A 25,511-nucleotide genomic window follows, 5' to 3' on the forward strand; every position below is an offset into this window, starting at 1 on the left:
CTTCAAGCCCGGATTGTGCCCCAGCCTTAGGCAAAAAAAATGTAAACAAGGAAATAATCCTTAAATCAACAAAAAAAATACAAAGTCGGGATTCGCACTCTGCCCATCCCAGGCTCCATGTCACCCCTACCTGTGACTAAAAAGAAAAAGCAAAAAAAGGGAGACAACAAAGGACACCCACAAAATTTTCCATGAAAAAATCCAGTTATAAAAGGAACAACTTATTCCAAGATGTAAAAAAAAGTTATTAGGGAAAGAGAAAGAAAAAAAAGGAGGAAAAAAACAGGGAAAGAAGGAAAAGAGGGTGAAAATTAACTGCATTCTTCAGATCAGTCGGTCTATTTTCAAGTGTCTACAATGTTCTGGCTTTATCTGGTGAGTCAAATGTATAAACAGCTCTCGTGGCTGAAACGAAGCACCGCAGGATACCTCGGAGTACTGAATACCCAGGTTCCTCAGACTCTTTAACTTCATCAAAGGTCGACCTCTTTTGAATTAAAGCTGCCGAGAAATCCTGGAAAAACATGATTTTTAACCCCTTGTGATGCAGTACCTTTGGGTCTTTTCACAATGATCCAGAGGTTTCTATCACTTTTTGCTTGTCCTTACATGAATGGAAGTGCACTAGGACCGGGCGGGGGCGCTGTATCAGCCCAGACCTGTGCACTGCAATCCGATAGGCCCTTTCAATCTGCAGCCAGCTGGACTCTATTTGAAGGCCCAGGAACTGCGGCAGCCAGTTTTCAAAGAAGCTGCCAATAGACAACAGACAACAGGTGCAGGAGAAGGCCATTCTGCCCTTCAAGCCAGCACCACCATTCATTATGATCATGCCTGATCATCCTCAATCAGTATCCTGTTCCTGCCTTATCCCCATATCCCTTGATTCCACTATCCTTAAGAGCTCTATCCAACTCTTTGTTGAACGTATCTAGAGACTTGGCCTCCACTGCATTCTGGGGCAGAGCATTCCATACACCCACCACTCTCTGGGTGAAGAAGTTTCTCCTCAGCGCTGTTCTAATGGCGGAAACATGCTTCCTGCCTGCAGAGTGTCTAATCCTTTAATAATCTTATACGTCTCAATCAGATCCCCTCTCAACCTTCTAAACTCAAGCATATACAAGCCCAGTCGCTCCAATCTTTCAGCGTAAGATAGTCCCGCCATTCCGGGAATTGACCTCGTGAACCTACGCGGCATTCCCTCAATAGCCAGAATGTCTTTCCTCAAATTTGGAGACCAAAACTGCACACAATATTCCAGGTGCGGTCTCACCAGGGTCCTGTACAGCTGCAGAAGAACCTCTTTGCTTCTACACTCAATTCCTCTTGTTATGAAGGCCAGCATGCTATTAGCTTTCTTCACTGCCTGCTGTACCTGCATGCTTGCTTTCATTGACTGATGTACAAGAACACCTAGTTTTCGTTGTACTGCCCCTTTACCTAACCTGACTCCATTTAGGTAGTAATCTGCCTTCCTGTTCTTGCCAAAGTGGATAACCACACATTTACCCACATTAAACTGCATCTACCATGCATCCGTCCACTCACCTAGCCTGTCCAGGTCACCCTGTATTCTCCTAACAACCTCATCACATTTCACCCTGCCACCAGCTTTGTGTCATCAGCAAATTTGCTAATATTACTTTTAATACCTTCATCATTAATGTACATTGTAAAAAGCTGCGGTCCCAGCAACTGATTCCTATGGCACACCACTGTCACCGCCTGCCATTCTGAAAGGGAGCCATTTATCACTACTCTTTGTGTTTTTTGTCAGCCAACCAATTTTCAATCCATGTCAATATTTTGCCCCTAATACCATGCACCCTAATTTTGCTCACTAACTTCCTATGTGGGATGTTATCAAAGGCTTTGTGAACGTCCAGGTGTATGACATTCACTGGATCTCCCTTGTCCATCTTCAGAGTTACATCCTCAAAAAATTCCAGAAGATTAGTCAAGCATGATTTCCCCTTCATAAATCTATGCTGACTCTGACCTATCCTGTTACTGCTATCCAGATGTGTCGTAATTTTGTCCTTTATAATCGACTCCAGCATTTTTCCCACCACTGAAGTCAGACTAACTGGTCTATAATTTTCTGTTTTCTCTCTCCCTCCTTTCGTAAAAAGTGGGACAACATTAGCCATCCTCCAATTCGCAGGAACTGATCCTGAATCTATAGAACATTGGAAAATGATCACCAATGCATCCACAATTTCTAGAGCCACCTCCTTCAGTACCCTGGGATGCAGACCATCAGGTCCCGGGGACTTATTAGCCTTCAGACCTAACAGCCTCTCAAACACCATTTCCTGCCTAATATAAATTCCCTTCAGTTCAGGTCCTTCAGCCACTATTGCATCTGGGAGATTGCTTATGTCTTCCACAGTGAAGACAGATCTAAAGTACCAATTCAACTCTTTTGCCATTTCTTTGTTCCCCATAATAAATTCACCTGTTTGTCTTCAAGGGCCCAATTTTAGTCCTAACCATTTTTTTTCTTTTCACATACCTAAAAAACACTTTACTATCCTCCTTTATATTTTTGGCCAGTTTACCTTTTTAGTTATCGTCTGTTGTTCTTTAAAAGCTTTCCAGTCCTCAGATTTCCCATTCATCTTTGTTATGTTATACTTTTTCCCTTTTGTCTTTATATGGTCCTAAACTTCCCTCGTCAGCCACGGTCACCCTTGCCTCCCCTTAGGATCTTTATTCCTTTTTGCAATGAACTGATCCTGCATCTTCTGCATTATACCCAGAAATACCTGCCAATGTTGTTCCACTGCTATCCCTGCTAGGGTATTACACCATTGAACTTTGGCCAGCTCCTCCCTCATTGCTCCATAGTTCCCCTTATTCAACTGAAATATTGTCACTTCCGATTCTACCCTCTCCCTTTCAAACTGCAGATTAAAGCTGATTGTATTGTGGTCACTATCTTCTAATGGCTACTTTACTTCGAGGTCCCTGATCAAATCCGGTTCGTTGCACAACACCAGATCCAGAATTGCTTTCTCCCTGGTTGGCTCCAGCACAAGCTGTTCTAAGAATCCACAAACTCCCTTCTTTGGGGTCCAGTACCATTCTGAATTCTCCCAGTCAACCTGTATGTTGAAATCTCCCATAACAACTGTAGTAATATCTTTGCGACAGGCCAATTTCTTATTCAACTTACACACTACATCCAGACTACTGTTTGGGGGACTGTAGATAACTCCCATTAGGGTCTTTCTACCCTTTCAATTTCTCAGCTCTATCCATACCGACTCTACATCCCTGATTCTAGGTCCCCCTGCGCAAGGGACTGAATATCATTCCTTACCAACAGTGCCACTCCACCCCCTCTGCCAGTCAGTCTGTCCTTACGATAGCACGTATAGCCTTGAATATTCATTTCCCAGGCCCTGTCCATTTGAAGCCACGTCTCAGTTATCCCCACAACATCATAACTGCCAATTTCCAAATGAGCCTCAAGCTCATCCACCTTAATTCTAATGCTTCGTGCATTCATATATAATATTTTTAATTTGTTACTCCCCTCACCCTTCCTATCAATCCCTATTTCATTTGACCTTACGGCATGATCCTTTTCTTGAGTTTTCTGCTCCATTGATTCCATTGTCTTTGTTGACTTCTCTTGTTCTAACTTTCCCTTTAACTTCCTCCTTAAACTTCCAGTTTGTCCCCTCCCCCCGCTATTTAGTTTAAACACAGCTGTGTTGCAGTGGCAAACCTACCTGCCAGAATGCTGGTCCCCCACCTATTAAGGTGCAACCTGTCCCTCTTGCATAATTTATCCTTACCGCTAAACATACCCCAGTGATCCAAGAATTTAAATCCTTGCTTCCTGCACCAGTTCCCCAGCCACACATTCCAGTCCATTATCTCTCTGTTCCTGTCCTCTCCAGCTCAACGAACTGGAAGCAAACCGGAGATAACCACCCTGGATGTCCTGCTTTTCAGCCTTCTTCAGAGTTCCCCGAAGTCCCGCTGTAGAATGTACCTCCTCTTCTTCCTGACATCATTTGTGCTGACATGCACCACCACGTCTGGCTCTTCATCTTTGCCCTTGAGGATTTCCTGCACTCTGTCTGCGAAATCCTTAATTCTGGCACCAGGAAGGCAACACACCATCCTCAAATCTCACCTGTTGCCGCAGACACCTCTTTCAGTCCCTCTCACTATGGAGTCCCCTATTACTACAGCTCTATGTGATGCCTGACTCCTTGGCTCTGCCTCCATGTCAATTTCTGATTGCCAGTTCGAGAGGCTGTCAGGTCTGCCAGTGACGCCTGTCTCTACGGTTTGAGATTCAACCTGTTCCTGACAGGTATTTCCCCCGGGGTCTCTTGCACTTGTTGCATCTCTGCCTTCCTCATCGTCTTCTCCCTTCTACTTTCTTCTGGCAGCGAGGTTATTACACCAAGCGTACAAGTCCTGTCCAGAAGATCTCGTTCTCTCGAATGAGCCTGAGGTCATCTAGTTCTTTCTTCAGTGCTGCAATATGATCTGTCAGAAGCTGAACGTGTACACACTTTCCACAGTGATATGAGCCAGCTACACCAGAGTCCCTCACCTCCCACATCATGCACGCAGTACACTGAATCAGCTTGGCAGTCATGTCTTCACCCTCTTCAACTGTGGCGTAATCATTTCTCTCAACTTCTTTGTTGAAGACGTCTGAGCCAAAGACTCGCTCTTTTCTCAACAGAAACTTCCCTCGAGCCCCGTATTTTGTTGCAAGTCTGTGGACTTTTAATTTAGGTTAGAGGAGGAGGGTGGGAGAGAGACCCTACTGTGTCAGACCTGGGGCCTAGAACACACCTATTTAAATAACACTCACCCACCTTCCCAACAGCCTCTGCTCACCTTCACCCGTCAGAGCCCGACAATTTAAAGATTAGTCCTTCAACCTCGATTTTCGAGGTCGTCGACCTGGTCTCGTAAGGCCTGCACTCTTGCTCCAGTACCTAGATCCAACTGGATGAGGACTCAATTGCCGCTTCCAAGGCATTGGTTCAACCCTCCACCTCCTCCATCCACTCCCAGAGGCCCTGGAGTTCCTGTTCATGCTTCTGCAACATGGACACTATGGATTGGATCTGGGCACGGATCTTCTAATGATCTCCTCAATCACAGCCCCAACCTTCGAGGTAAGTCTCGACATCGCCATATCGTGAGTGTCTGTCAGGTCCCCCAAGGGTTCAGGAAATACTGCTGCTGCTGCAAGGGAGTGTCCTCCCTGCTGCTGTTTGCTCACTCCTTTTCCTTTTGGCATCCTTCCCACTCCCAAATATTAACAAATACGTGTCCTGTAAAGTTTTCAACTAATAATTCCTCCACGTAACTTGGCCAGGGATGGCAATAAACCCCCAATATGCTTTGGTTGTTAGGCAGTGCCATCTACGGCAGTTCTACAGAATCGCTACCATCTTGCAGAGTCCTGGGAGGGGGTGTGATTGAGGTTTGACTGCTCTGCACTGCATTGGGGGCGGGGGAAGTGTGAGTTTGATGTTCGAGTCCTCTGCGCTGCATTGGGGGCAGGGGTGTGTGATTGAGGTTCGAGTCCTCTGCATGGTACTGGGATTCGAGTCCCCTGGGGTGGCTTTGAGGTTCATGTCCTCTGGTGGTACTGGATTTTGAGTCCCCTGGGGTGGGTGTGATTGAGGTTTGATTTGAGGTTCACCTCCTCTGCACTGTGCTGAGGTTTGACCTCTGTGTTTAAGTGGGGTTCGAATTTTCTGTGTTCAACTGGGGTTTGAGTTATCTGTGTTTAGGTGTGATTTGAGTTCTGTGTTTGAGCTCCAAGTCCTGTGTTTGAATGGGGTTCAAGCCCCCATGAGGAATAAAGTGAGAAAAAGGTTAAAGTCCACTAGTGGCGAGGTTTGAGGCTCTATGGGTCTTTGTTCTGGTGGATGAGTGTGGCTTGGACTGTGGCGCCATGTGGTCTGCTACAAGGGCTCTCTTGTTATAGATGTAGTTTCAGTGAGAGGATGCAAAAAAAGAGAAACACTGGGATTGAGGTTGTACTGATGTTTGGATTGAAAAGGGAGGGTTTCAGTGTGGGTTGTGCCATGCTGACTGTTTGGAGTTTTTGGTTTGTTGAAATGCTGGTTAAGAGAGGCCTCTTGGGTAGCTGTTTTGCTTCGTTTGGATCAGAGTCTCAATTCATTGTGTTTTGTAGGTTATGTAATTGGGCAGGTTTTGTTTTTTCATGAAATTGTACAACATTAGGTCTTTTCTAAAATTAAACTTGCAACCTTAAAACACAATGCGCATTGAGCCCCTGATTTGTTTGAAATTCTACGATGCCTGTTTTAAAAAAAAGTTAGGTTAATGGTCATGTTTTAGCCAAATAGGAGTATTGTATTAAAATATCTTTGCTGCTATGTTTTAATGCAGAGTGTTCACAAAAAGAGTACATTTTGAGTTTGATGTTTTAAGATTTTAGAGAATATTAGAAGTTGAGGCTGAGCTGTTTAAATTCTTTCAATTATTGTTAAGACTTCATTGGTCCCCTTCATATTGCAAATTCAATGAATGTAAATCTCTACCAAAGTTACCCCTGTAATTCCAACTGTTTTATTTGGGAAGTTTCAGTTGGAGAAAATATTTTAATATGTTCTGCATTCGTTCCCCACAAATGTTTGAGATTTAAATCTGAACTGAAATTGCCTCTTCAATTTCTAAAACGCAGGAAACATTGTTGTTGTTTTCTTGCTGTTCCAGACTTTTGAAATAAATTTCCTGACAGCTTTCACATTAGCCAAGTATCAAGTTGTGAAAGGAAAATAATTTTTGAATAACCTGAATGGGGCCCCCTGAGGATTTGATTTTAGGACCATTGATTGTTGTTTATAATTGACTGAATTGTTTAGACAGTACAATTTAGAAGTTTATGAATTGCTTAAAACCTGATAATGTCATAAATAGTGAACAGAGTAACAGGCTTCAAGAATTCAAAGAATGTTGAAATAGGCGGACACAATTTAGTGTAGTTAAATGTGACCGTCTTCATACTGATAACCACCTTAGCAAGGAAGGAATGAGAGGGGAAATGCAGAGATACTTCCAGCAGCTAACACCGTCTGAAGAGTTTCTCCATTCACAGGTAAAGCATGCCTTCAGACCACCGCCCACCTCTCCACAACCTGATCCAATGGCTTCAATCAGCTCCCCAGTCATAAGCACGAAAAGTGAAGAAAGTAACAACAGTGAAGAGGAAGTCAGTATGCTTTTTGTCAGTGGCCTTCCTACAGACATTAAACCACGTGAGCTTTACCTTGTTTTTCGATTGTTTAAGGGATATGATGGTTCATGATCAAGCTAGCATCACAACAGCCATTTGGCTTTGTTACATTTAACAGCAGAGCAGGAGCAGAAGCAAAGAGTGCTGTATTCACCTAGCCTGCTGCTGCACTGCACACTCAGATGCACTGGTATCCTCCATCAGAAGCATCTCCAGAAGGATGGAAGTCTCATCAGTTTTGTGAAGCATTTAACTGCCCTTATCCAAGAATTCAGATTTCTCCAAGGAGAGATGCAAGAACAGACTGAATTTTGTTTTCAGGTTGGACTTTAGTAAAGGAGATTTTGGAGAACTGGTTTGTTTCCACTTGACTTGGAGGGGATGGAGTGGTCAGTAAAGATGGTGGATTTCAGAACTTTACTGGTGAATTTTTTTTCCACATGGGAGGCTTCTTCAAACTCTAATTACTGTAACAGGCTAGTAATTTTTGTTGTTATAATCATTGTATGCTGTGTGTCAATAACTTGCTTAAATACTATCTGTCAGAGTCTTAGAAAAGCTGGTAGTGCCATCTAGGTAGTTACCATGAAATGATAAAAAAAAAGGAATAAAAATATGTATTAGGTATAAGCAGGTAGGGAAACAGATAAGATCCCCCGCCCCCCAAACCCGCACCGGTCCAGAATAAATATGAAGGAGTTTGTGAGAAGATTGTATCTTGGGTGCTCGTTGTTGTGGTTCTGTTCGCCGAGCTGGGAACTCGTGTTGCAGACATTTTGTCCCCTATCTAGGTGACTAGTGTTATCCCAGTTGAACCCAGGACAAACAGGAAGACAGCTAATGATCCGCATCCATGAACATGGTAGGGTTCTTAGTCAGGTGGAGGAACAGAGGGATCTTGGGGTCTATGTACATAGATCTTTGAAAGTTGCCACTCAGGTGGATAGAGCTTGTAAGACGGCCTATGGTGTATTAGCGTTCATTAGCAGAGGGATTGAATTCAAGAGTCGTGAAGTGATGTTGCAGCTGTACAGGACTTTGGTTAGGCCAATTTGGAGTACTGCATGCAGTTCTGGTCGCCTCACTTTAGGAAAGATGTGGAAGCTTTGGAGAGGGTGCAGGGAAGATTTACCAGGATGTTGCCTGGAATAGAGAATAGGTCGTACGAGGATAGGTTGAGAGTTCTCGGCCTTTTCTCGTTGGAACGGCGAAGGATGAGGGGTGACTCGATAGAGGTTTATAAGATGATCAGAGGAATATATAGAGTAGACAGTCAGAAACTTATTCCCCAGGTACAACAGAGTGTTACAAGGGGACATAAATTTAAGGTGAAGGGTGGAAGGTATAGGGGAGATGTCAGGGGTGGGTTCTTTACCCAGAGAGTGGTGGGGGCATGGAATGCGCTGCCCGTGGGAGTGGTAGAGTCAGAATCATTGGGGACCTTTAAGCGGCAATTGGATAGGTACATGGATGGGTGCTTAATCTAGGATAGATGTTCGGCACAACATCGTGGGCCGAAGGGCCTGTTCTGTGCTGTATTGTTCTATGTTCTATGTTCTAACACCAACTAGCCACGAAATGACACGACCAGCTATCCTTAGTAGCCACACACTCAGATGACAAGCAACATGAGTTCGACTGAGACAAGCCAAACCGAGAACAGCCAGGGAATTCCTAGAAGCATGGCATTCATCCACAGATTCAATCAATAAACACATCGACTGGGATCCAATATACCGGCCATTGCAGCGGACAGCTGGAACTGACAACCGGAAGCAGCAGATACAAATCACTATTAATGCCAGAGGAAACATCAAAGAAGCGCTTCACAGGAGGCTCCCAAGCACTGAAGATGTCACCTAGACAAGCGACGAAACATCTGCAACACAAATTCCCAGCTCGGCGAACAGAACCACAACAAATATGAAGGAGCTAAAACCATACTGTGTCTCTGAGCGTTTTGCTTTGACTGAGGGGGGAAAACGGGATGTCACATCGATGGCTATGTCAGCACTACCTCGTGCTCCCACAAGAAGTTTGAGCAGTTCATCAACTTCACTCACAACTTGCACCCCAATCTCAAATTCACCTGAACCATCTTGGACACTTCCCTCTCCTTCTTGGACCTCTCCATCTCTGGCAACCGACTAACCACAGATTATCTAATACAAAGCCACCGTCTCCCACAGCTGCCTGGACTATACCTCCTCCCACCCTGTCTCCTGTAAAAATGCTATCCCTTATTCCCAATTCCTCCGCCTCCACCCTCAGGACTATCAATTCCATCATAGAAAATCCCTGATGGCGTCCTCCTTCAAAGACCACACTTTCCCCTCCTACATGGTCAATAGTGCCTTCCAACGTATCTCTTCCACTTCCCGCACCTCTATCCCTCCCAATGCAACAAGGACAGAACACTCCTGGTCCTCACCTTCCATCCGCCCAACCTCCGTATGCAGCGCATCATCCTCTTTCACTTCTGCCAGCTACAAACACACCTCACCACTAGGGATATATTTCCCTCTCTACCTCTACCAGCAGTTTTGGAGAGACAATTGCCCCTGCAACTCCCTTGTCGGATTCATGCCCCCCAGCACCTTCCCCTGCTACTGCAGGAAGGGCAAAACCTGCGCCCACACTTCTCCACTCACCTCAGAGGCCCCAAAGGAACCATCCACATCCAACAGAAATTTACCAGTACCTCCACAAATGTCACTTACTGTATTTATTGCACCCAATGTGGGAGAATGAGTCTTCTACATCAGGACACCAACTTGCAGATCGCTTTAGAGAACACCTCTGGGACACCCACATCAACCAAGTCTACCAGACTGTGGCTGAACAATTCAACTCCCCCTCCCACTCCACCAAGGACATGTAGGTGCTGGGCATCCGCCATTGCCTGACACTAGAGGAAGAATGCCTCATCCTCTGCCTTGGGACCCTGCAACCCCACAAGATTAATATGGATTTCACCTGTTTCCTCACTTCCCCTCCCCCCACCTGATCCCAGTCCCAAGTCTCCAACTCGGGACTGCCCTCCTGTCCTGTCCATAGTCTTTCCCATCTATCTGCTCCACCCTCCTCTCCAACTATCACCTTCTCCCCCAACTTCATCCACCTATTGCATTCTCATCTACTTTCTACCCCTGGCCCACCCCCCCACCTTCCCATTTATCTCTCAGCCCCCCAGCCCACAAGCCCCATTCCTGATGAAGGGCTTACGTCCAAAATGTCGATTCACTTGCTCCTCGAATGCTGCCTGACCTGCTGTGCTTTTCCAGCACCACACTCTGGACTGAAGACAGGAACAGAGAACAAACACAATGGCTTATACCATCCCAGTATTTCAATTAAGAGAATTTCTGTTCATCCAGTTATGGATGTCAGATAAGCAGTAATACTGATAATTTAGTAATAGTGGAACAGAGCTAGAGTTGAGTATCAGCAGTATACACCTGAAAACTCATACTTTCTTTTTGGATGATGTCATTATCAAATGTCACATGTGGATGTGAAATATGCTGAGTGATAGTCTGATTGACTTGTTTACTGGATGAGGTATCAAATACAAAATCAGGGATGTAATGCAGGAACTGCATAAAAGTCTGATTAGACCACAGTTTAAGTTTTTTTCTCTTGTCACTGTAGTACAGGAAGAAAGCACAGGGAGATGTCCAAGAATGCTGCTAGGGCTGGAAAATTACTGAAGACAGACTGGACAGATGTCACTGGTTTCCTTAGGACAGAGGACAGTTTTGCACAATCTAATTGAGGTGTACAGAATGGTGAGTGGTCTTGGGGGGGGGGGGGGGACTCAGGGAGATAGTGAGGAAAGAGATCAATCTGAGACTGATGCAGTTGAGAACAGAAGTGAGTCAAAACAGTCAGGGCAGGCAGGACAAGGTAGGACTAATAAATTAAATTGCATTTATTTCAATGCAAGGGGCCTAACAGGGAAGGTAGATGTACTCAGGGCATACTTAAGAACATGGGACTGGGATATCATAGTAATTACAAAAACATGGCTCAGGGATGGGCAGGACTGGCAGCTTAATGTTCCAGAATACAAATGCTACAGAAAGAATAGAAAGGGAGGCAAGAGAGGAGGGGGAGTGGCATTTTTGATAAGGGATAGCATTATAGTTGTACTAAGGGATTTTATTCCTGGAAATACATCCAGGGAAGTTATTTGGGTGGAACGGAGAAATAAGAAAGGGATGATCACCTTATTGGAAATGTATTATATTCCCCCTAATAGTCAGAGGGAAATTGAGAAACAAACTTGTAAGGAGATCTCAGTTATCTGTAAGAATAATAGGGTGATTATGGTAGACTGGGACTTTCCAAACATAGACTGGGACTGCCATAGTGTTAAGGGTTTATATGGAGAGGAATTTGTTAAGTGTGTACAAGAAAATTTTCTGATTCAGTATGTGGATGTACCTACTAGAGAAGGTGCAAAACTTGACCTACTCTTGGGAAATAAGGCAGGACAGGTGACTGAGGTGTCAGTGGGGGAACACTTTGGGGCCAGTGACCATAATTCTATTAGATTTTAAAAAATGATGGAAAAGGATAGACCAGATCTAAAAGTTGAAATTCTAAATTGGAGAAAGGCCAATTTTGACAGTATTTTTGAAAGCTGATTGGGGGCAGATGTTCGCAGGTAAAGAGACAGCTGAAAAATGGGAAGTCTTCAGAAATTAGATAACGAGAATCCAGAGCAAGTATATTCCTGTTAGGGTAAAAGGAAAGGCTGGTACATATAGGGAATGCTGGGTGACTAAAGAAATTGAGGGTTTGGTTCAGAAAAAGAAGGAAGCATATGTAAGGTATAGACAGGATAGATCGAGTGAATCCTAAGAAGAGTGTAAAGGCAGTAGGAGTATACTCAAGAGGGAAATTAGGAGGGCAAAAGAGGACATGAGATAGCTTTAGCAAATAGAATTAAGGAGAATCCAAAGAGTTTTTACAAATACACTAAGGACAAAAGGGTAACTAGGAAAGAATAGGGCCCCTCGAAGATCAGCAAGGCGGCCTTTATGTGGAGCTGCAGAAAATGGGGGAAAATACTAAACGAGTGTTTTGCATCAGTATTTACAATGGAAAAAGGAGATAGAAGATATAGAAAGTATCAAAATATATGGTGACACCTTGCATAATGTCCATATAACAGAGGTGGAAGTGCTGGATGTCTTGAAACGCATAAAGGTGGATAAAATCCCCAGGACCTGATCAGGTGTACCCTAGAACTCCGTGGGAAGCTAGAGAAGTGATTGCTGAGCCTCTTGCTGAGATATTTGTATCATCGATAGTCACAGGTGAGGTGCCAAAATACTGGAGGTTGGCTAACTGTTTCAGAAGTGTAGTAAGGACAAGACAGGGAATTATAGACCATTGAGCCTGACGTTCGTGGTGGGCAAGTTGTTGGAGGGAATCCTGAGGGACACAATACACATGCAATTGGAAAGGCAAGGACTGATTAGGGATAGTCTACATGGCTTTGTGCGTGGGAAATCATGTCTCACAGACTCGATTGAGTGTTTTCAGGATTGATGAGGGCAGAGCGGTAGATGTGATCTATATGGACTTTAGTAAGGCGTTCAACAAGGTTCCCCATGGGAGACTGATTAGCAAGGTTAGATCTCACAAAATACAGGGAGAACTAGCCATTTGGATACAGAACTGGCTCAAAGGTAGAAGACAGGTGGTGGTGGTAGAGGGTTGTTTTTCAGACTGGAGGTCTGTGACCATTGGAATGCCACAAGGGTCCTCTACTTTTGGTCATTTACATAAATTATTTGGGTGCGAGCATAAGAAGTACAGTTAGCAAGTTTGCAGATGATACCAAAATTGGAGGTGTAGTGGACAGTGAAGGAGGTTACCTTAGATTACAATGGGATCTTGACCAGATGGGCCAGTGGGCTGAGAAGTGGCAGATGGAGTTTAACTCAGATAAATGTGAGGTTTTGCATTTTGGGAAAGCAAATCTTAGCAGGACTTATACACTTAAATGGTAAGGTTCAAGGGAGTGTTGCTGAACTAAGAGACCTTGGAGTGCAGGTTCATAGCTCCTCGAAAGTGGAGTCGCAGGTAGATAGGATAGTGAAGGCGGCATTTGGTATGCTTTCCTTTATTGGTCAGAGTATTGAGTACAGGAGTTGGAAGGTCATGTTGCGGCTGTACAGGACATTGGTTAGGCCACTGTTGGAATATTGTGTGCAATTCTGGTCTCCTTCCTATCAGAAAGATGTTGTGAAATTTGAAAGAGTTCAGAAAAGATTTACAAGGATGTTCCAGGGTTGGGGAATTTGAGCGATAGGGAAAGGCTGAACAGGCTGGGGCTGTTTTGCCTGGAGCGTCAGAGGCTGAGGGGTGACCTTATAGAGGTATACAAAATTATGAGGGGCATAGATAGGGTAAATAGGCAAAGTCTTTTCCCTGGGGTTGGGGAGTCCAGAACGGGAGGGCATAGGTTTAGGGTGAGGGGGGAAAGATATAAAAGAGACCTACGGGGCAACCTTTTCACACAAAGTGGTACGTATGTGGAATGAGCTGCCAGAGGAAGTGGTGGAGACTGGTACAATTGCAACATTTAAGAGGCATTTGGATGGGTATATGAATAGGAAAGGTTTGGAGGGATATGGGCCAGCAGCTGGCAGGTGGACTAGATTGGGTTGGGCTATCAGGTCGGCATGTTGGACTGAAGGGTCTGTTTCCATGCTGTACATCTCTATGACTCTTTAACCGGCAGGGGTGGAAAATTAATAGGAGATTGAAATAATCCATTCCATTCTTTCCTGGAATGCACTTAGTGACAACATGCTCAACGACTTAAAAGGTGAAAGGAGGTTGAAGATCCGGCAGAAGGATGATAAAAGGCAAATTAAAAACAACCTGAAGGCAGAACTACTAACAATATTCAACAAAGCTCAACAAGTCCCAGCAGAATGGCAGGAGTTTCTGGGGTAATTCAGGAGGCACAGCAGAAATTCATCTCAAGGAAGAAGAAACATACCAAGAGGAGGATGAGGCAACCTTGGCTGACAAGGGAAGGTCAGGGACAGCATAAAAGCAAAAGAGAAAACATTGATGCGATGAAGATTAGTGAGAAGCCAGAGGAGTTGGAAGTCTTTAAAAACCCAAGGATAACAAAAAAGAAAAAATAGGGGAGAAGGTGAAATACAAGAGTAAGCTAGCTAGTAATATTTTAAAACTTGCAAGTTTTTTTGGATAGCTAAAAGGTAAGCCACATTAAGCTGGTGGAAAATGAGATTTGAGAAGTAGTAATAGGAAACAAAGAAATGGCAGAGGAAATGAATAGGTACTTTGCATCAGTCTTCACACTGGAAGACATCAGCAACATACCAGAACTTTAAGATGGTCAGGGCACAAGGGTGGGGTCTGGGTAAGCTGAAAGGTCTTAAGGTGGATAAGTTACAGGGACCAGATGGACTGCACCCCAGAGTTCTGAAGATGATAGAGGAGGAGAATCTGGAGGGGATTTTTCAGAATCACTGGAATTAGGAAAGGTTGCAGAGGACTGGAAAATGTCTAATGTAACACACTGGTTTAAGGAGGGGAGGGAAGAAGGCAGAAGTCAGGAAACTAAGGCTATTTAACCTGACTTCAGTTAATGGTAAGATTTCAGAGTTCACTATTAAGAATGATATTGCAGAGTACTTGGAAGTGCATGTTAAAATGAGGCTGAATCAGCGAGGTTTTGTCAAAGGGAGGTTAGAATCCTTTGAGGTTAACAGGAAATTAGACAAAGGAGAGCCTGTGGATGTGATCTATTTGGATTTCCAGAAGGTTTTTGATAAGGTGCTGCATAGGAGGCTGCTACATGAGTGTTAGGGGCACTTGCAGAAGGCAGAGAATAGGGGATCTTTTCAGGATGGCAACTGGTGATTAGTGAAGCTCCAGAGGTTCATGTAAAAAATGAGGTCTGCAGATGCTGGAGATCACAGCTGCAAATGTGTTGCTGGTCAAAGCACAGCAGGCCAGGCAGCATCTCAGGAATAGAGAATTCGACGTTTCGAGCATAAGCTCGAAACGTCGAATTCTCTATTCCTGAGATGCTGCCTGGCCTGCTGTGCTTTGACCAGCAACACATTTGCAGCTCCAGAGGTTCATGTCAGGACCACAACTATTCAAGTTATACATTAACAGTCTGGATGAAGGAACCGAGGGCATTAGTGTTAAGTTTGCAGACGACAGAAAGATAAATGGAGGAACAATGTTGTGGGCCAGATCAAACCCCTTCAAAATAGATTAAGAAGATAGCCCAAACCCCAACTTTTTCTTGTTTTTAAAGGAAAGGGTAAGGCGTTCAGATGCAAATTCAATTTGTTAAAGTACTGGGCTTGAAGCAAAACACACTTTAATTTTTTTCACCAAAATTAAAATACAACCAAAATGAACAAAAGTTGGAATAATTTAACTCTACTGAAAAATTTAAAAGAATAGTAGATTTTCTATCGACTAAACTGCAACTGTTCCAATCTTGTAATATCCCATAAACACATCCTTGGCAAAGGCAAATTCATAGATTGTCTCATATGCAATTCTAGCAGCAGGAAGAGAACTCCAGCTTTTAGGTGTAACAGAGAGAGGAATAACAGCTTCCACATTCAGCTTCAAGGCCCAAACAGCTACTGAAAGCTAATACTAAAATCCTGTTCTCTGGGAGCTCGACCTCCACCCCTTCATGGTCCTTCTACTTTTCCAACTTAAACAACCCTAAGGCCTCAGGTTGTTTACTTGATTGGCTGGGAACAGACTGCTCTCCATCTCTGTCTCAACCTTATTTTGTAAAAAGTGCCACTTCTGTCTCAACTTCTCTTCATTTAAAAAAAAGGACAAAGTACACGACTGAAAGTCATAGTACTGTCAAAGGAAGCGGGGAGGTTGCAGAAGAACGAGGACAAGTTGTAGGAGACTGGGCAAAGAATTGGCAGTTGGAATGCAATGTGGGAAAATTATGCACTTTGGTAGGAAGAACACAAGCAGAGAATATTTTTTTTAAACAGGAAAAGGTTTCAGAAGCAGAAAATATTTTTTTTAAACAGGAAAAGGTTTCAGAAGCCTAAAGTACAAAGAGACTTGGGAGTCCTAGCTCAGGATTCTCTTAAGGTTAGCTTACAGGTTCAGTTGTAAGTTAGGAAAGCAAATATAACGTTTACATTCATTTCAAGAAGGCTAGAATACGAGAGCAGAAATGCCCTGCTGAGGCCGTATAAGGCTCTGGTCAGAAAGTACTTGAAATATTTTGAGCAGTTTTGGGACCCATATCTTGGGAAGGATGTGCTGGCCCTGGAGCGGATCCAGAGAAGGTTTACAAGAATGATCCTAGGAATGAAGGGCTTGTCCTATGAGAAGTGGTTGAGGACTCTGGGTTTGTACACATTACCCTTCGTCCTTTTAAACTGCAGTGTCACTAAAATTTACACAATACTGATAGGCCTGAATACAGTGGGCATGGAGGAGATGCTCCCATTAGCAGGAGATACTAGGACCCAAGAGCACTGCCTCAGAATGAAGGAATGACCCTTTAGAACAGAGATAAGGAGGAATATCTCCAACCAGAGGACAGTTAATCTGTGGAGCTGATTGCCACTGTGGGTTGTGGAGGCCAAGTCATTGAATGTATTTAAGACTGAGATAGATGGGTTCTTGATTAGAAAGGAGTTATGGATAGAAGGCTGAGGGATGGGGTTGAATTGAATTGTATTTATTGTCACGTGTACTAAGGCACAGTGAAAATCTTTGTCTTGCGAGCAATATAGGCAGATCACAGAGTTAAGCAACATTGATAAGTAAATACTAGGTAAACAGCCGTAAACACAAAAACACAGATACAGGCAAATGTGAAGAGTTTGAGAGTCTACTCAGTATTCTAATAACTGTAGGGAAGAAATGGTTTTGAAACCGCTGGTGTGTGTGTGTTCAGGCTTCTGTACCTTCTCCCCAATGGTAGAGGTTGTAGAAAAACATTGCCAGGCTGGGATGTATCTTTGAAAACGCTGGTGGACTTTCCTTGACAGCAGGCCTGGTAGATGGATTCTATAGATGGGAAGTTGGCCTTTGTGATTGCCCTGGCTGAGTTCACCACTGTCTATAACTATCTCCAAACTTGGTTAGTATAGTTGCCATACCAGATAGTGATACATCCAGACAGAATGCTCTTGATGGCACACCTATAAAAGTTGGCAAGAATATTCACCATCATGCCAAATTTCCTCAGCTGCCTGAGAAAGAAGAGATGTTGTTGGGAGTTTGTAACCAGTGCATCCACATGAAGAGTCCAAGAAAGCTTGTTGTGGATGACCACTCCCAGGAGCTTGACACACTCCACTCATTCCACCTCGGTGCTGTTAATGTGTGTGTGGTGGGGAGGGGGGGGGGAGAGAGAGAGGGGGGGGGGGGGGGGGGCATGAGTAACATCCCTCCAAAAGTCAATAATGAGTTCCTTGGTTTTGCCAGCATTGAGAGCTCCATTGCTCTCAGTGCACTATTTTTCCAGGTCTTCCACCTCCCGTCTGTAGTCTGTTTCGTCGTCATCTGAGATTTGAGCAACCATGGTGGTGTCATCAGCAAATTTGTAAATGGCCTTAGTCTGGTACTTGGCACCACAATCATGGGTATACAGCGAGTACAGTAGGGAGCTGAGTACACACCCCTGAGTACACACTCCAGTGTTGAGTGTTAGTGAGGATGAAATATTGTCCCCCAACCTTCACTGATTGTGGCCTGTGGGTCAGGAAACTTAGGATCCAGTTGCAGAGAGTGGAGTTTAGTCCAAGATCACTAATTTTAGTAATCAGTCTCGAGGGGATAATAATGTTGAAGGCTGAACTGTAGTCAATGAGTAGAATTCTTACGTAGCTGTTCTTGGTGTCAAGATATTCTAGGGAAGAGTGCAGGGCAAGTGATATGGCATCTGACAGCATCTGTGGATCTGTTGGTCCAATTGGCAAATTGGAGTGGGTCAAGAGTAAAGGAGAGGCTGGAGTTGATTAATGCCATGAACAGCCTTTCAAAGCATGATCACCGAAGTTAGGGACACTGGGCGGTAGTCATTGAGACATGCTGCATGAACCTTCTTAGGCATAGGGACGATGTTGGCCCTCTTGCAACAGGCAGGGACAGGGGCCTGTTGCAGGGAGAGGTTGAAGATGTCCAAGAAGGCCTCTGCCAGTTGATCTGCGCATGCCCTGAGTGCACAACCTGGTACTCAGTCTGGTCCTCTCTCTTTCCTTGAATTCACACGAAGGAAAACCGATCTGACCTCTGATGCAGTGACTGTTGGAATAGGTTCATCACAACTTGGCGGAATAGGTGTTACCTCCCTGCCGAAATTCTGGTCAAAGCGAGCAGAGAAGGCGTCGAGATGATCTGGGAGGGATGTGTCATCGTCTGCTTTCTTCAATGGGTTGAGGTACATGCTAGCTGTGATTGAATGGCAGAGCAGACCACAGGGACTGGATGGCCTTATTCTGCTCCTTTGCCTTATGCTATCCTGACAACAGTAGATTCTTTATGCCTCACATTTAGATTGTCAGCATATCTTTCACATAAACAAACCAAAGTTCAATTTCATTTCATGGGGTTTGTATGTACAGACACTAATTATTCTGTTACTAAGCAACTGTCCACTTTCCAGAACGAATGACTGGACAAACGCCTTGGAAATCACAACAGCTCTGTTTGCTTCATTTTTCAAAACTGTTGTCTTTTATAAATGGATTTTACTCTCTAAACATTCTCTCAAACAACATTAATATTCTGATTTTATCCAAACAATAACAGAAATCAAGGCATTTATGAATGCTTTCTGTCAAAACTTTATATTTTGGTCTATTAAAAATAAATATGGGCGGATCAGAAGTTCTTTGAACTGACCATAAGAGAACTAAGTGATATGATCATGCATTTACACTGTCAATGTGTGAAGGACCACATATCTTATCCTAATGGCAATGTGTTCACTGGGGTCAGTTGCACTTAAATCAAGCACAAAGATTATTAGGTTAGGTTAGGCTAGATTGCCTACAGTGTAGAAACAGACCCTTTGGCCCAACCAGTCCATACTGACCCTCCGAAGAGTAACCCATCCATACCCATTTCCCTCTGCCTAATGCACCTAACACAATGGGCAATTTAGCATGGCCAATTCACCTGACCGGCACATCTTTGGATGGTGGGAGGAAACTGGAGCACCCGGGGAAAACCCATGCAGACACGAGGAGAATATGCAAACTCCACACAGACAGTCGCCAATTATTATGACATATTTTGACAAATCCTACTAGACTTCACATAATTAATTTTCTTTCTGCAAGAATTTGTGCCAGAAGTTTGCCTCCAAGGGAAAATTGGCCCCTTATGCCACTTTTCACTCATCTAGAGAGCACAGTAACGATCCACGGTATCAGCTATCATCCATTTGTTGATTTTTGTGAAGGAAAGGAAATCAACAGAGCATCAATGTCCACTTCAACAACATGACATCTCTGCCTCTAAATCAGCCCATTTTCTTCTGAAACATTCATTCATGCCTTTTCAAGCTTCTCTAAAAGGAGACAGATCAAAAGTTCTATGAACCAACTGTAAGGGAACTGAATGATATGATCATGTATTACACTGTCAATGTGTGATGGACCACACGTCTCATCCTTATGGCAATGTGTCACTTTTGAAAGCAAGGTAATTTTGTCCACTCTCTTAGCACTTCAGCTCATCCAAATTTCTTCTGACCATGTCCTATCCCAACAAACCATCATCTCCCAGACCATCCAGGACCTCATCACCTCAGGGGATCTCCCATCCACCGCCTCCAACCTCATAGTCCCACAACCCCGCACCGCCCGTTTCTACCTCCTGCCCAAAATCCACAAACCTGCCTGCCCCGGCCGACCCATTGTCTCAGCCTGCTCCTGCCCCACCGAACTCATCTCCCAATACCTCGAAACGGTCCTGTCCCCCTTAGTCCAAGAACTCCCCACCTACGTTCGGGACACCACCCACGCCCTCCACCTCCTCCAGGATTTTCGCTTCCCCGGTCCCCAACGCCTTATTTTCACTATGGACATCCAGTCCCTGTACACCTCCATCCCCCATCACGAAGGACTCAAAGCCCTCCGCTTCTTCCTTTCCCGCCGCACCAACCAGTACCCTTCCACTGACACCCTCCTTCGACTGACTGAACTGGTCCTCACCCTGAATAACTTCTCTTTTCAATCCTCCCACTTCCTCCAAACTAAAGGAGTTGCCATGGGCACCCGCATGGGCCCCAGCTATGCCTGCCTCTTCGTAGGATATGTGGAACAGTCCATCTTCCGCAACTACACTGGCACCACCCCCCACCTTTTCCTCCGCTACATCGATGACTGTATCGGCGCTGCCTCGTGCTCCCACGAGGAGGTTGAACAGTTCATCAACTTTACTAACACCTTCCATCCCGACCTGAAATTCACCTGGACTGTCTCAGACTCCTCCCTCCCCTTCCTAGACCTTTCCATTTCTATCTCGGGCGACCGACTCAACACAGACATCTATTATAAACCGACTGACTCCCACAGCTACCTGGACTACACCTCCTCCCACCCTGCCCCCTGTAAAAACGCCATCCCATATTCCCAATTCCTTCGTCTCCGCCGCATCTGCTCCCAGGAGGACCAATTCCAACACCGCACAGCCCAGATGGCCTCCTTCTTCAAGGACCGCAGATTCCCCCCAGACGTGATCGACGATGCCCTCCACCGCATCTCCTCCACTTCCCGCTCCTCTGCCCTTGAGCCCCGCTCCTCCAACCGCCACCAAGACAGAACCCCACTGGTTCTCACCTACCACCCCACCAACCTCCGCATACAACGTATCATCCGCCGCCATTTCCGCCACCTCCAAACGGACCCCACCACCAAGGATATATTTCCCTCCCCTCCCCTATCAGCGTTCCGCAAGGACCACTCCCTTCGTGACTCCCTCGTCAGATCCACACCGCCCCACCAACCCAACCTCCACCCGCGGCACCTTCCCCTGCAACCGCAGGAAATGTAAAACTTGCGCCCACACCTCCACACTCACTTCCCTCCAAGGCCCCAAGGGATCCTTCCATATCCGCCACAAGTTCACCTGTACCTCCACACACATCATCTATTGCATCCGCTGCACCCGATGTGGCCTCCTCTATATTGGTGAGACAGGCCGCTTACTTGCGGAACGCTTCAGAGAACACCTCCGGGCCGCCCGAACCAACCAACCCAATCACCCCGTGGCTCAACACTTTAACTCTCCCTCCCACTCCACCGAGGACATGCAGGTCCTTGGACTCCTCCACCGGCAGAACACAACTACACGACGGCTGGAGGAGGAGCGCCTCATCTTCCGCCTGGGAACCCTCCAACCACAAGGTTGGAATTCAGATTTCTCCAGTTTCCTCATTTCCCCTCCCCCCACCTTGTCTCAGTCGGTTCCCTCAACTCAGCACCGCCCTCCTAACCTGCAATCCTCTTCCTGACCTCTTCGCCCCCACCCCACTCCGGCCTATCACCCTCACCTTGACCTCCTTCCACCTATCCCACCTCCATCGCCCCTCCCCCAAGTCCCTCCTCCCTACCTTTTATCTTAGCCTGCTTGGCTCTCTCTCTCTTATTTCTGATGAAGGGCTTATGCTCGAAACGTCGAATTCTCTATTCCTGAGATGCTGCCTGGCCTGCTGTGCTTTGACCAGCAACACATTTGCAGCTGTGATCTCCAGCATCTGCAGACCTCATTTTTTACTCTGCTCAACATTAACCTAGTCAGCACGGTGGCACAGTGGTTAGCACTGCTGCCTCACAGCAACAGGAGACCTGGGTTCAATTCCCGACTCAGGCGACTGACTGTGTGGAGTTTGCACGTTCTCCCCGTGTCTGCGTGGGTTTCCTCCCACAGTCCAAAGATGTGCGGGTCAGGTGAATTGGCCATGCTAAATTGCCCGTAGTGTTAGGTAAGGGGTAAATGTACGGGTATGGGTGGGTTGCGCTTCGGCGGGTCGGTGTGGACTTGTTGGGCCGAAGGGCTTGTTTCCACACTGTAAGTAATCTAATTCTATAACAATCTACAGAATTCCAGTTCTCCTAACATCACAAATTTAAAACTCTTACACCAGTGCTTTAATCACTCCAAAGACTCACTTGCTATATTTCTGTAGCCTCCAACAGCAGCAGAATATCCAAACCTTAGGCATGATTTCAAATCAACGTCATAGAGTCATTGAGGTCTAAAGCACACGCAAAGGCCCTTGGACCCATTAAGTCTAGACCAGTCAAAAACCATCAGCTAACTATTTTAACCCCACTTTCCAGCACTTGTATACTTTGGCATTGCATGTGTACACTACTATTTTTCTTTTTCCAACTATGAGCTGACAAGCCTTTAACTCAGATAGATCCCATGCTCTGAAATGCTTTCATAAACCCCTATTCTATTCCTTTATATCTTTTGAGAGTCCTCGTAAATTCTGACAACGTTTACTAACCTTTTGGTCACTACTGCTAATCTCTCCATTTCACACCACTCCCACCATATTTGTTCCTAGTATGATTTTATGAAGCACTTTCGAACACTTTTCTGCAAAAAGTCACCTTTAAATAAAAGGTTATTTGATTGACTGGTTGAATCAATTATGAGCATTGTCTTCTGACATCTCTGGCACTAATGGTGCAACTATTCCTTCACATAAAGGAAGTAACTCTCTCCAGCCTGAAAATTTCAAACATTGAATTTATCTATTCTCAATTCTGGTAATTAAAATAATTGGTGTACTTTTCAATAAATTGACATTTTAAAACTCATATGACTGTAGTTCTTTAATACAAATATGGTTCTGCCCATTGTTGCAAATGATGCTCATTCCTCTTCACTACAGAAGTTATTTACCCTTTCACTGCAAGTATTGCTCCTCTTTCCCAAGTTAAACAGCCTTTCTCAACAAGAGAAGAAAGAATGTTAAGATAAAAGTGTAAAAATTAAGCTTTGACATACATAAAATATCATCAGATACTCAAACATCAAAATTAGGAGCATGGAGTAGGCATTTCGGCCACTCAAGCCTGCTTCATATTTGGTAAGATCATGGCTGATTTTTGCTGCTAATTTCCTGTCCATCCCATATATCTTGATTGCCTGTTTAATTAAGAAACAGATTGTCTAACTCAGCCTTTAATATATTGACTGACTCCATCTCTATTGCTTTCTCGGGAAGAGAATTCCACAGACTAACAAGCATAGAATCATAGAGTCCCTACAGTGTGGAACCAAGCTATTCTGCTCATCAAGTCCACACCAGCCTTCCAAAGGGCTTCGCACACAGACCCACATCCCCTCTACTCTATCCCTGTAACCATGCATTTCCCCATGGCTAACCCAAGTAGCCTGCACATCCCTCGATGCTAAGGGCAATTTAACATGGCCAATCCACCTAAGTTGCCGATCTTTGGACTGTGGGACGAAACCCATGCAGACATAGGGAGAATATGCAAATTCCACACAGCCCAAGGAGACCAAAATGGTACACAGTACCTAAGATGCAGTTTCACCAGTGCTCTATATAACTGTAAGACACCTTTGTTATATTTATGTTCCATTCAATTGTACAATGGCAAGGGAAAGAATTAATGGGAGATATCAAATTATTAAAAAATACCAAATAAACTACCCAATCTGCCAGCCTTGCAACTAAAGGTAATCACAATCCATTGCAAGCATTAAGGTGATTACATTCAAAGGATCAGTTAAATAAGGTTATCTAAATTACTTGAATGACTTGTAACATCTGCAAAATACAGTCATAATATAGAAAAAAAAATAAATATTTGCAGTGAATCAATTCTCGTTTTATTATGGTAACTCAAATTCCACAATTGCAAAAATCCTTCAGTAAAACATTGAATTTTCAATTCTCAATACTGGAACGGTTAGAAAAAAATATAAATATGGAACTGAACATGCTTCTTTTTCATTAGTTTTTTTTAGAAAAAGACATTTTGTTAACATGCCTACACACCATCAGAAACTTCTCACCCAAATTTGTTCAGATCTCTAAAATATCAAACATGGACAAAATAAATGGTCAGTTTTACCACATTTAGTAAGACAACGATTTTTGCAGTCTCACATAAATAAGCATAGAACAAGCAGTCTATATTAGCATTCAATTAACATTCCCTTCCTCTGCAGTGTTCTCCACCCTTTAATCTCAATCTACAGTACATGTTGTACATTGGGATAGTTACTGTTTACAAGTTATTCTTTCTCCAAACTCATATCTATGACACAAAGGATAAAGATCACATTGAAGGAAAATGGCTTCAGGGATTGTGTATGAAAATATATAAATATTTCTTGCATATCCTTGGCCAGAGCAACATTCCACTTTGCACTCACAAAATAATTTCAGGTGCAAAAACCTTCAATTAGCTGTGTGGAAATAGCAGCCAAGAACCTAGAGTATAATCTGTCATCTCAGCAGTCAGCCTACTCCTTAGTGCACATATAATACATTTCCCCTGGATTTCTTGCTTTCTGATTTCCCTAAAGCTTTTCTTTAGGTTTAACGTTAAGTTTTACAACTCCACAAAGATAGACTTAGAGTCAGAGATGTACAGCATGGAAACAGACTCTTCGGTCCGACCTGTCCATGCCAACCAGATATCCCAACTTAATCTAGTCCCACCTGCCAGCACCCGTCCCATATCCCTCCAAACCCTTCCTACTCATATGCCAATAAAAACAGAAAATGCCATTAGTATTCAGCAGATCTGGCAGCAGCTGTGGAGAAGGAAACAGTTAACATTTCAGGTCAAAGACTATTTCAAACTGAAGGGAAATTGAAATCCAATCAACTTTAAGCAAATTAAAGGGGGAAAGAATTGAACGAACAAACAGAAAGGTCTGTAATGCTGTGGGTGTTGAGGGAGATTTACTGACAAAGATTTTAAAAGTATAAATTGCAAAGAAAATGGTAATGGTCGTCATAAAGAAAGAAAAAAAGATTTGCCAAGAGTGGGTTCAAAGAACAGAATAATAAAAAAAACTCTGTTCAAAAGCAAAGCGTGAAAAAATAGTTGGTGCAAGGAGATAGCTTACAGTCCAAAATTGTTCAAGTAATGTTGAGTCCAAAAGGCTATAAAATGCCAAAGTGAAAGATATGAACTTGTATTGAGCTTCTATAGAACACTGCAGCGGCAGATGGAAATATCCACATAAG

The 25,511-nt window shown here is 44.2% G+C and overlaps 1 protein-coding gene across 2 annotated transcripts in view; it reads right to left on the reverse strand.

The window, feature by feature from the left end:
• Positions 1-25,511, reverse strand: part of fnbp1l (formin binding protein 1-like) — a 198,671-nt gene that overhangs the window by 70,039 nt on the left and 103,121 nt on the right. The gene's annotated exons all lie outside the window — the stretch shown is intronic.

The sequence above is a fragment of the Hemiscyllium ocellatum genome, chromosome 9 (assembly GCF_020745735.1).
Source record: "Hemiscyllium ocellatum isolate sHemOce1 chromosome 9, sHemOce1.pat.X.cur, whole genome shotgun sequence".
Lineage (NCBI taxonomy): Eukaryota > Metazoa > Chordata > Chondrichthyes > Orectolobiformes > Hemiscylliidae > Hemiscyllium > Hemiscyllium ocellatum.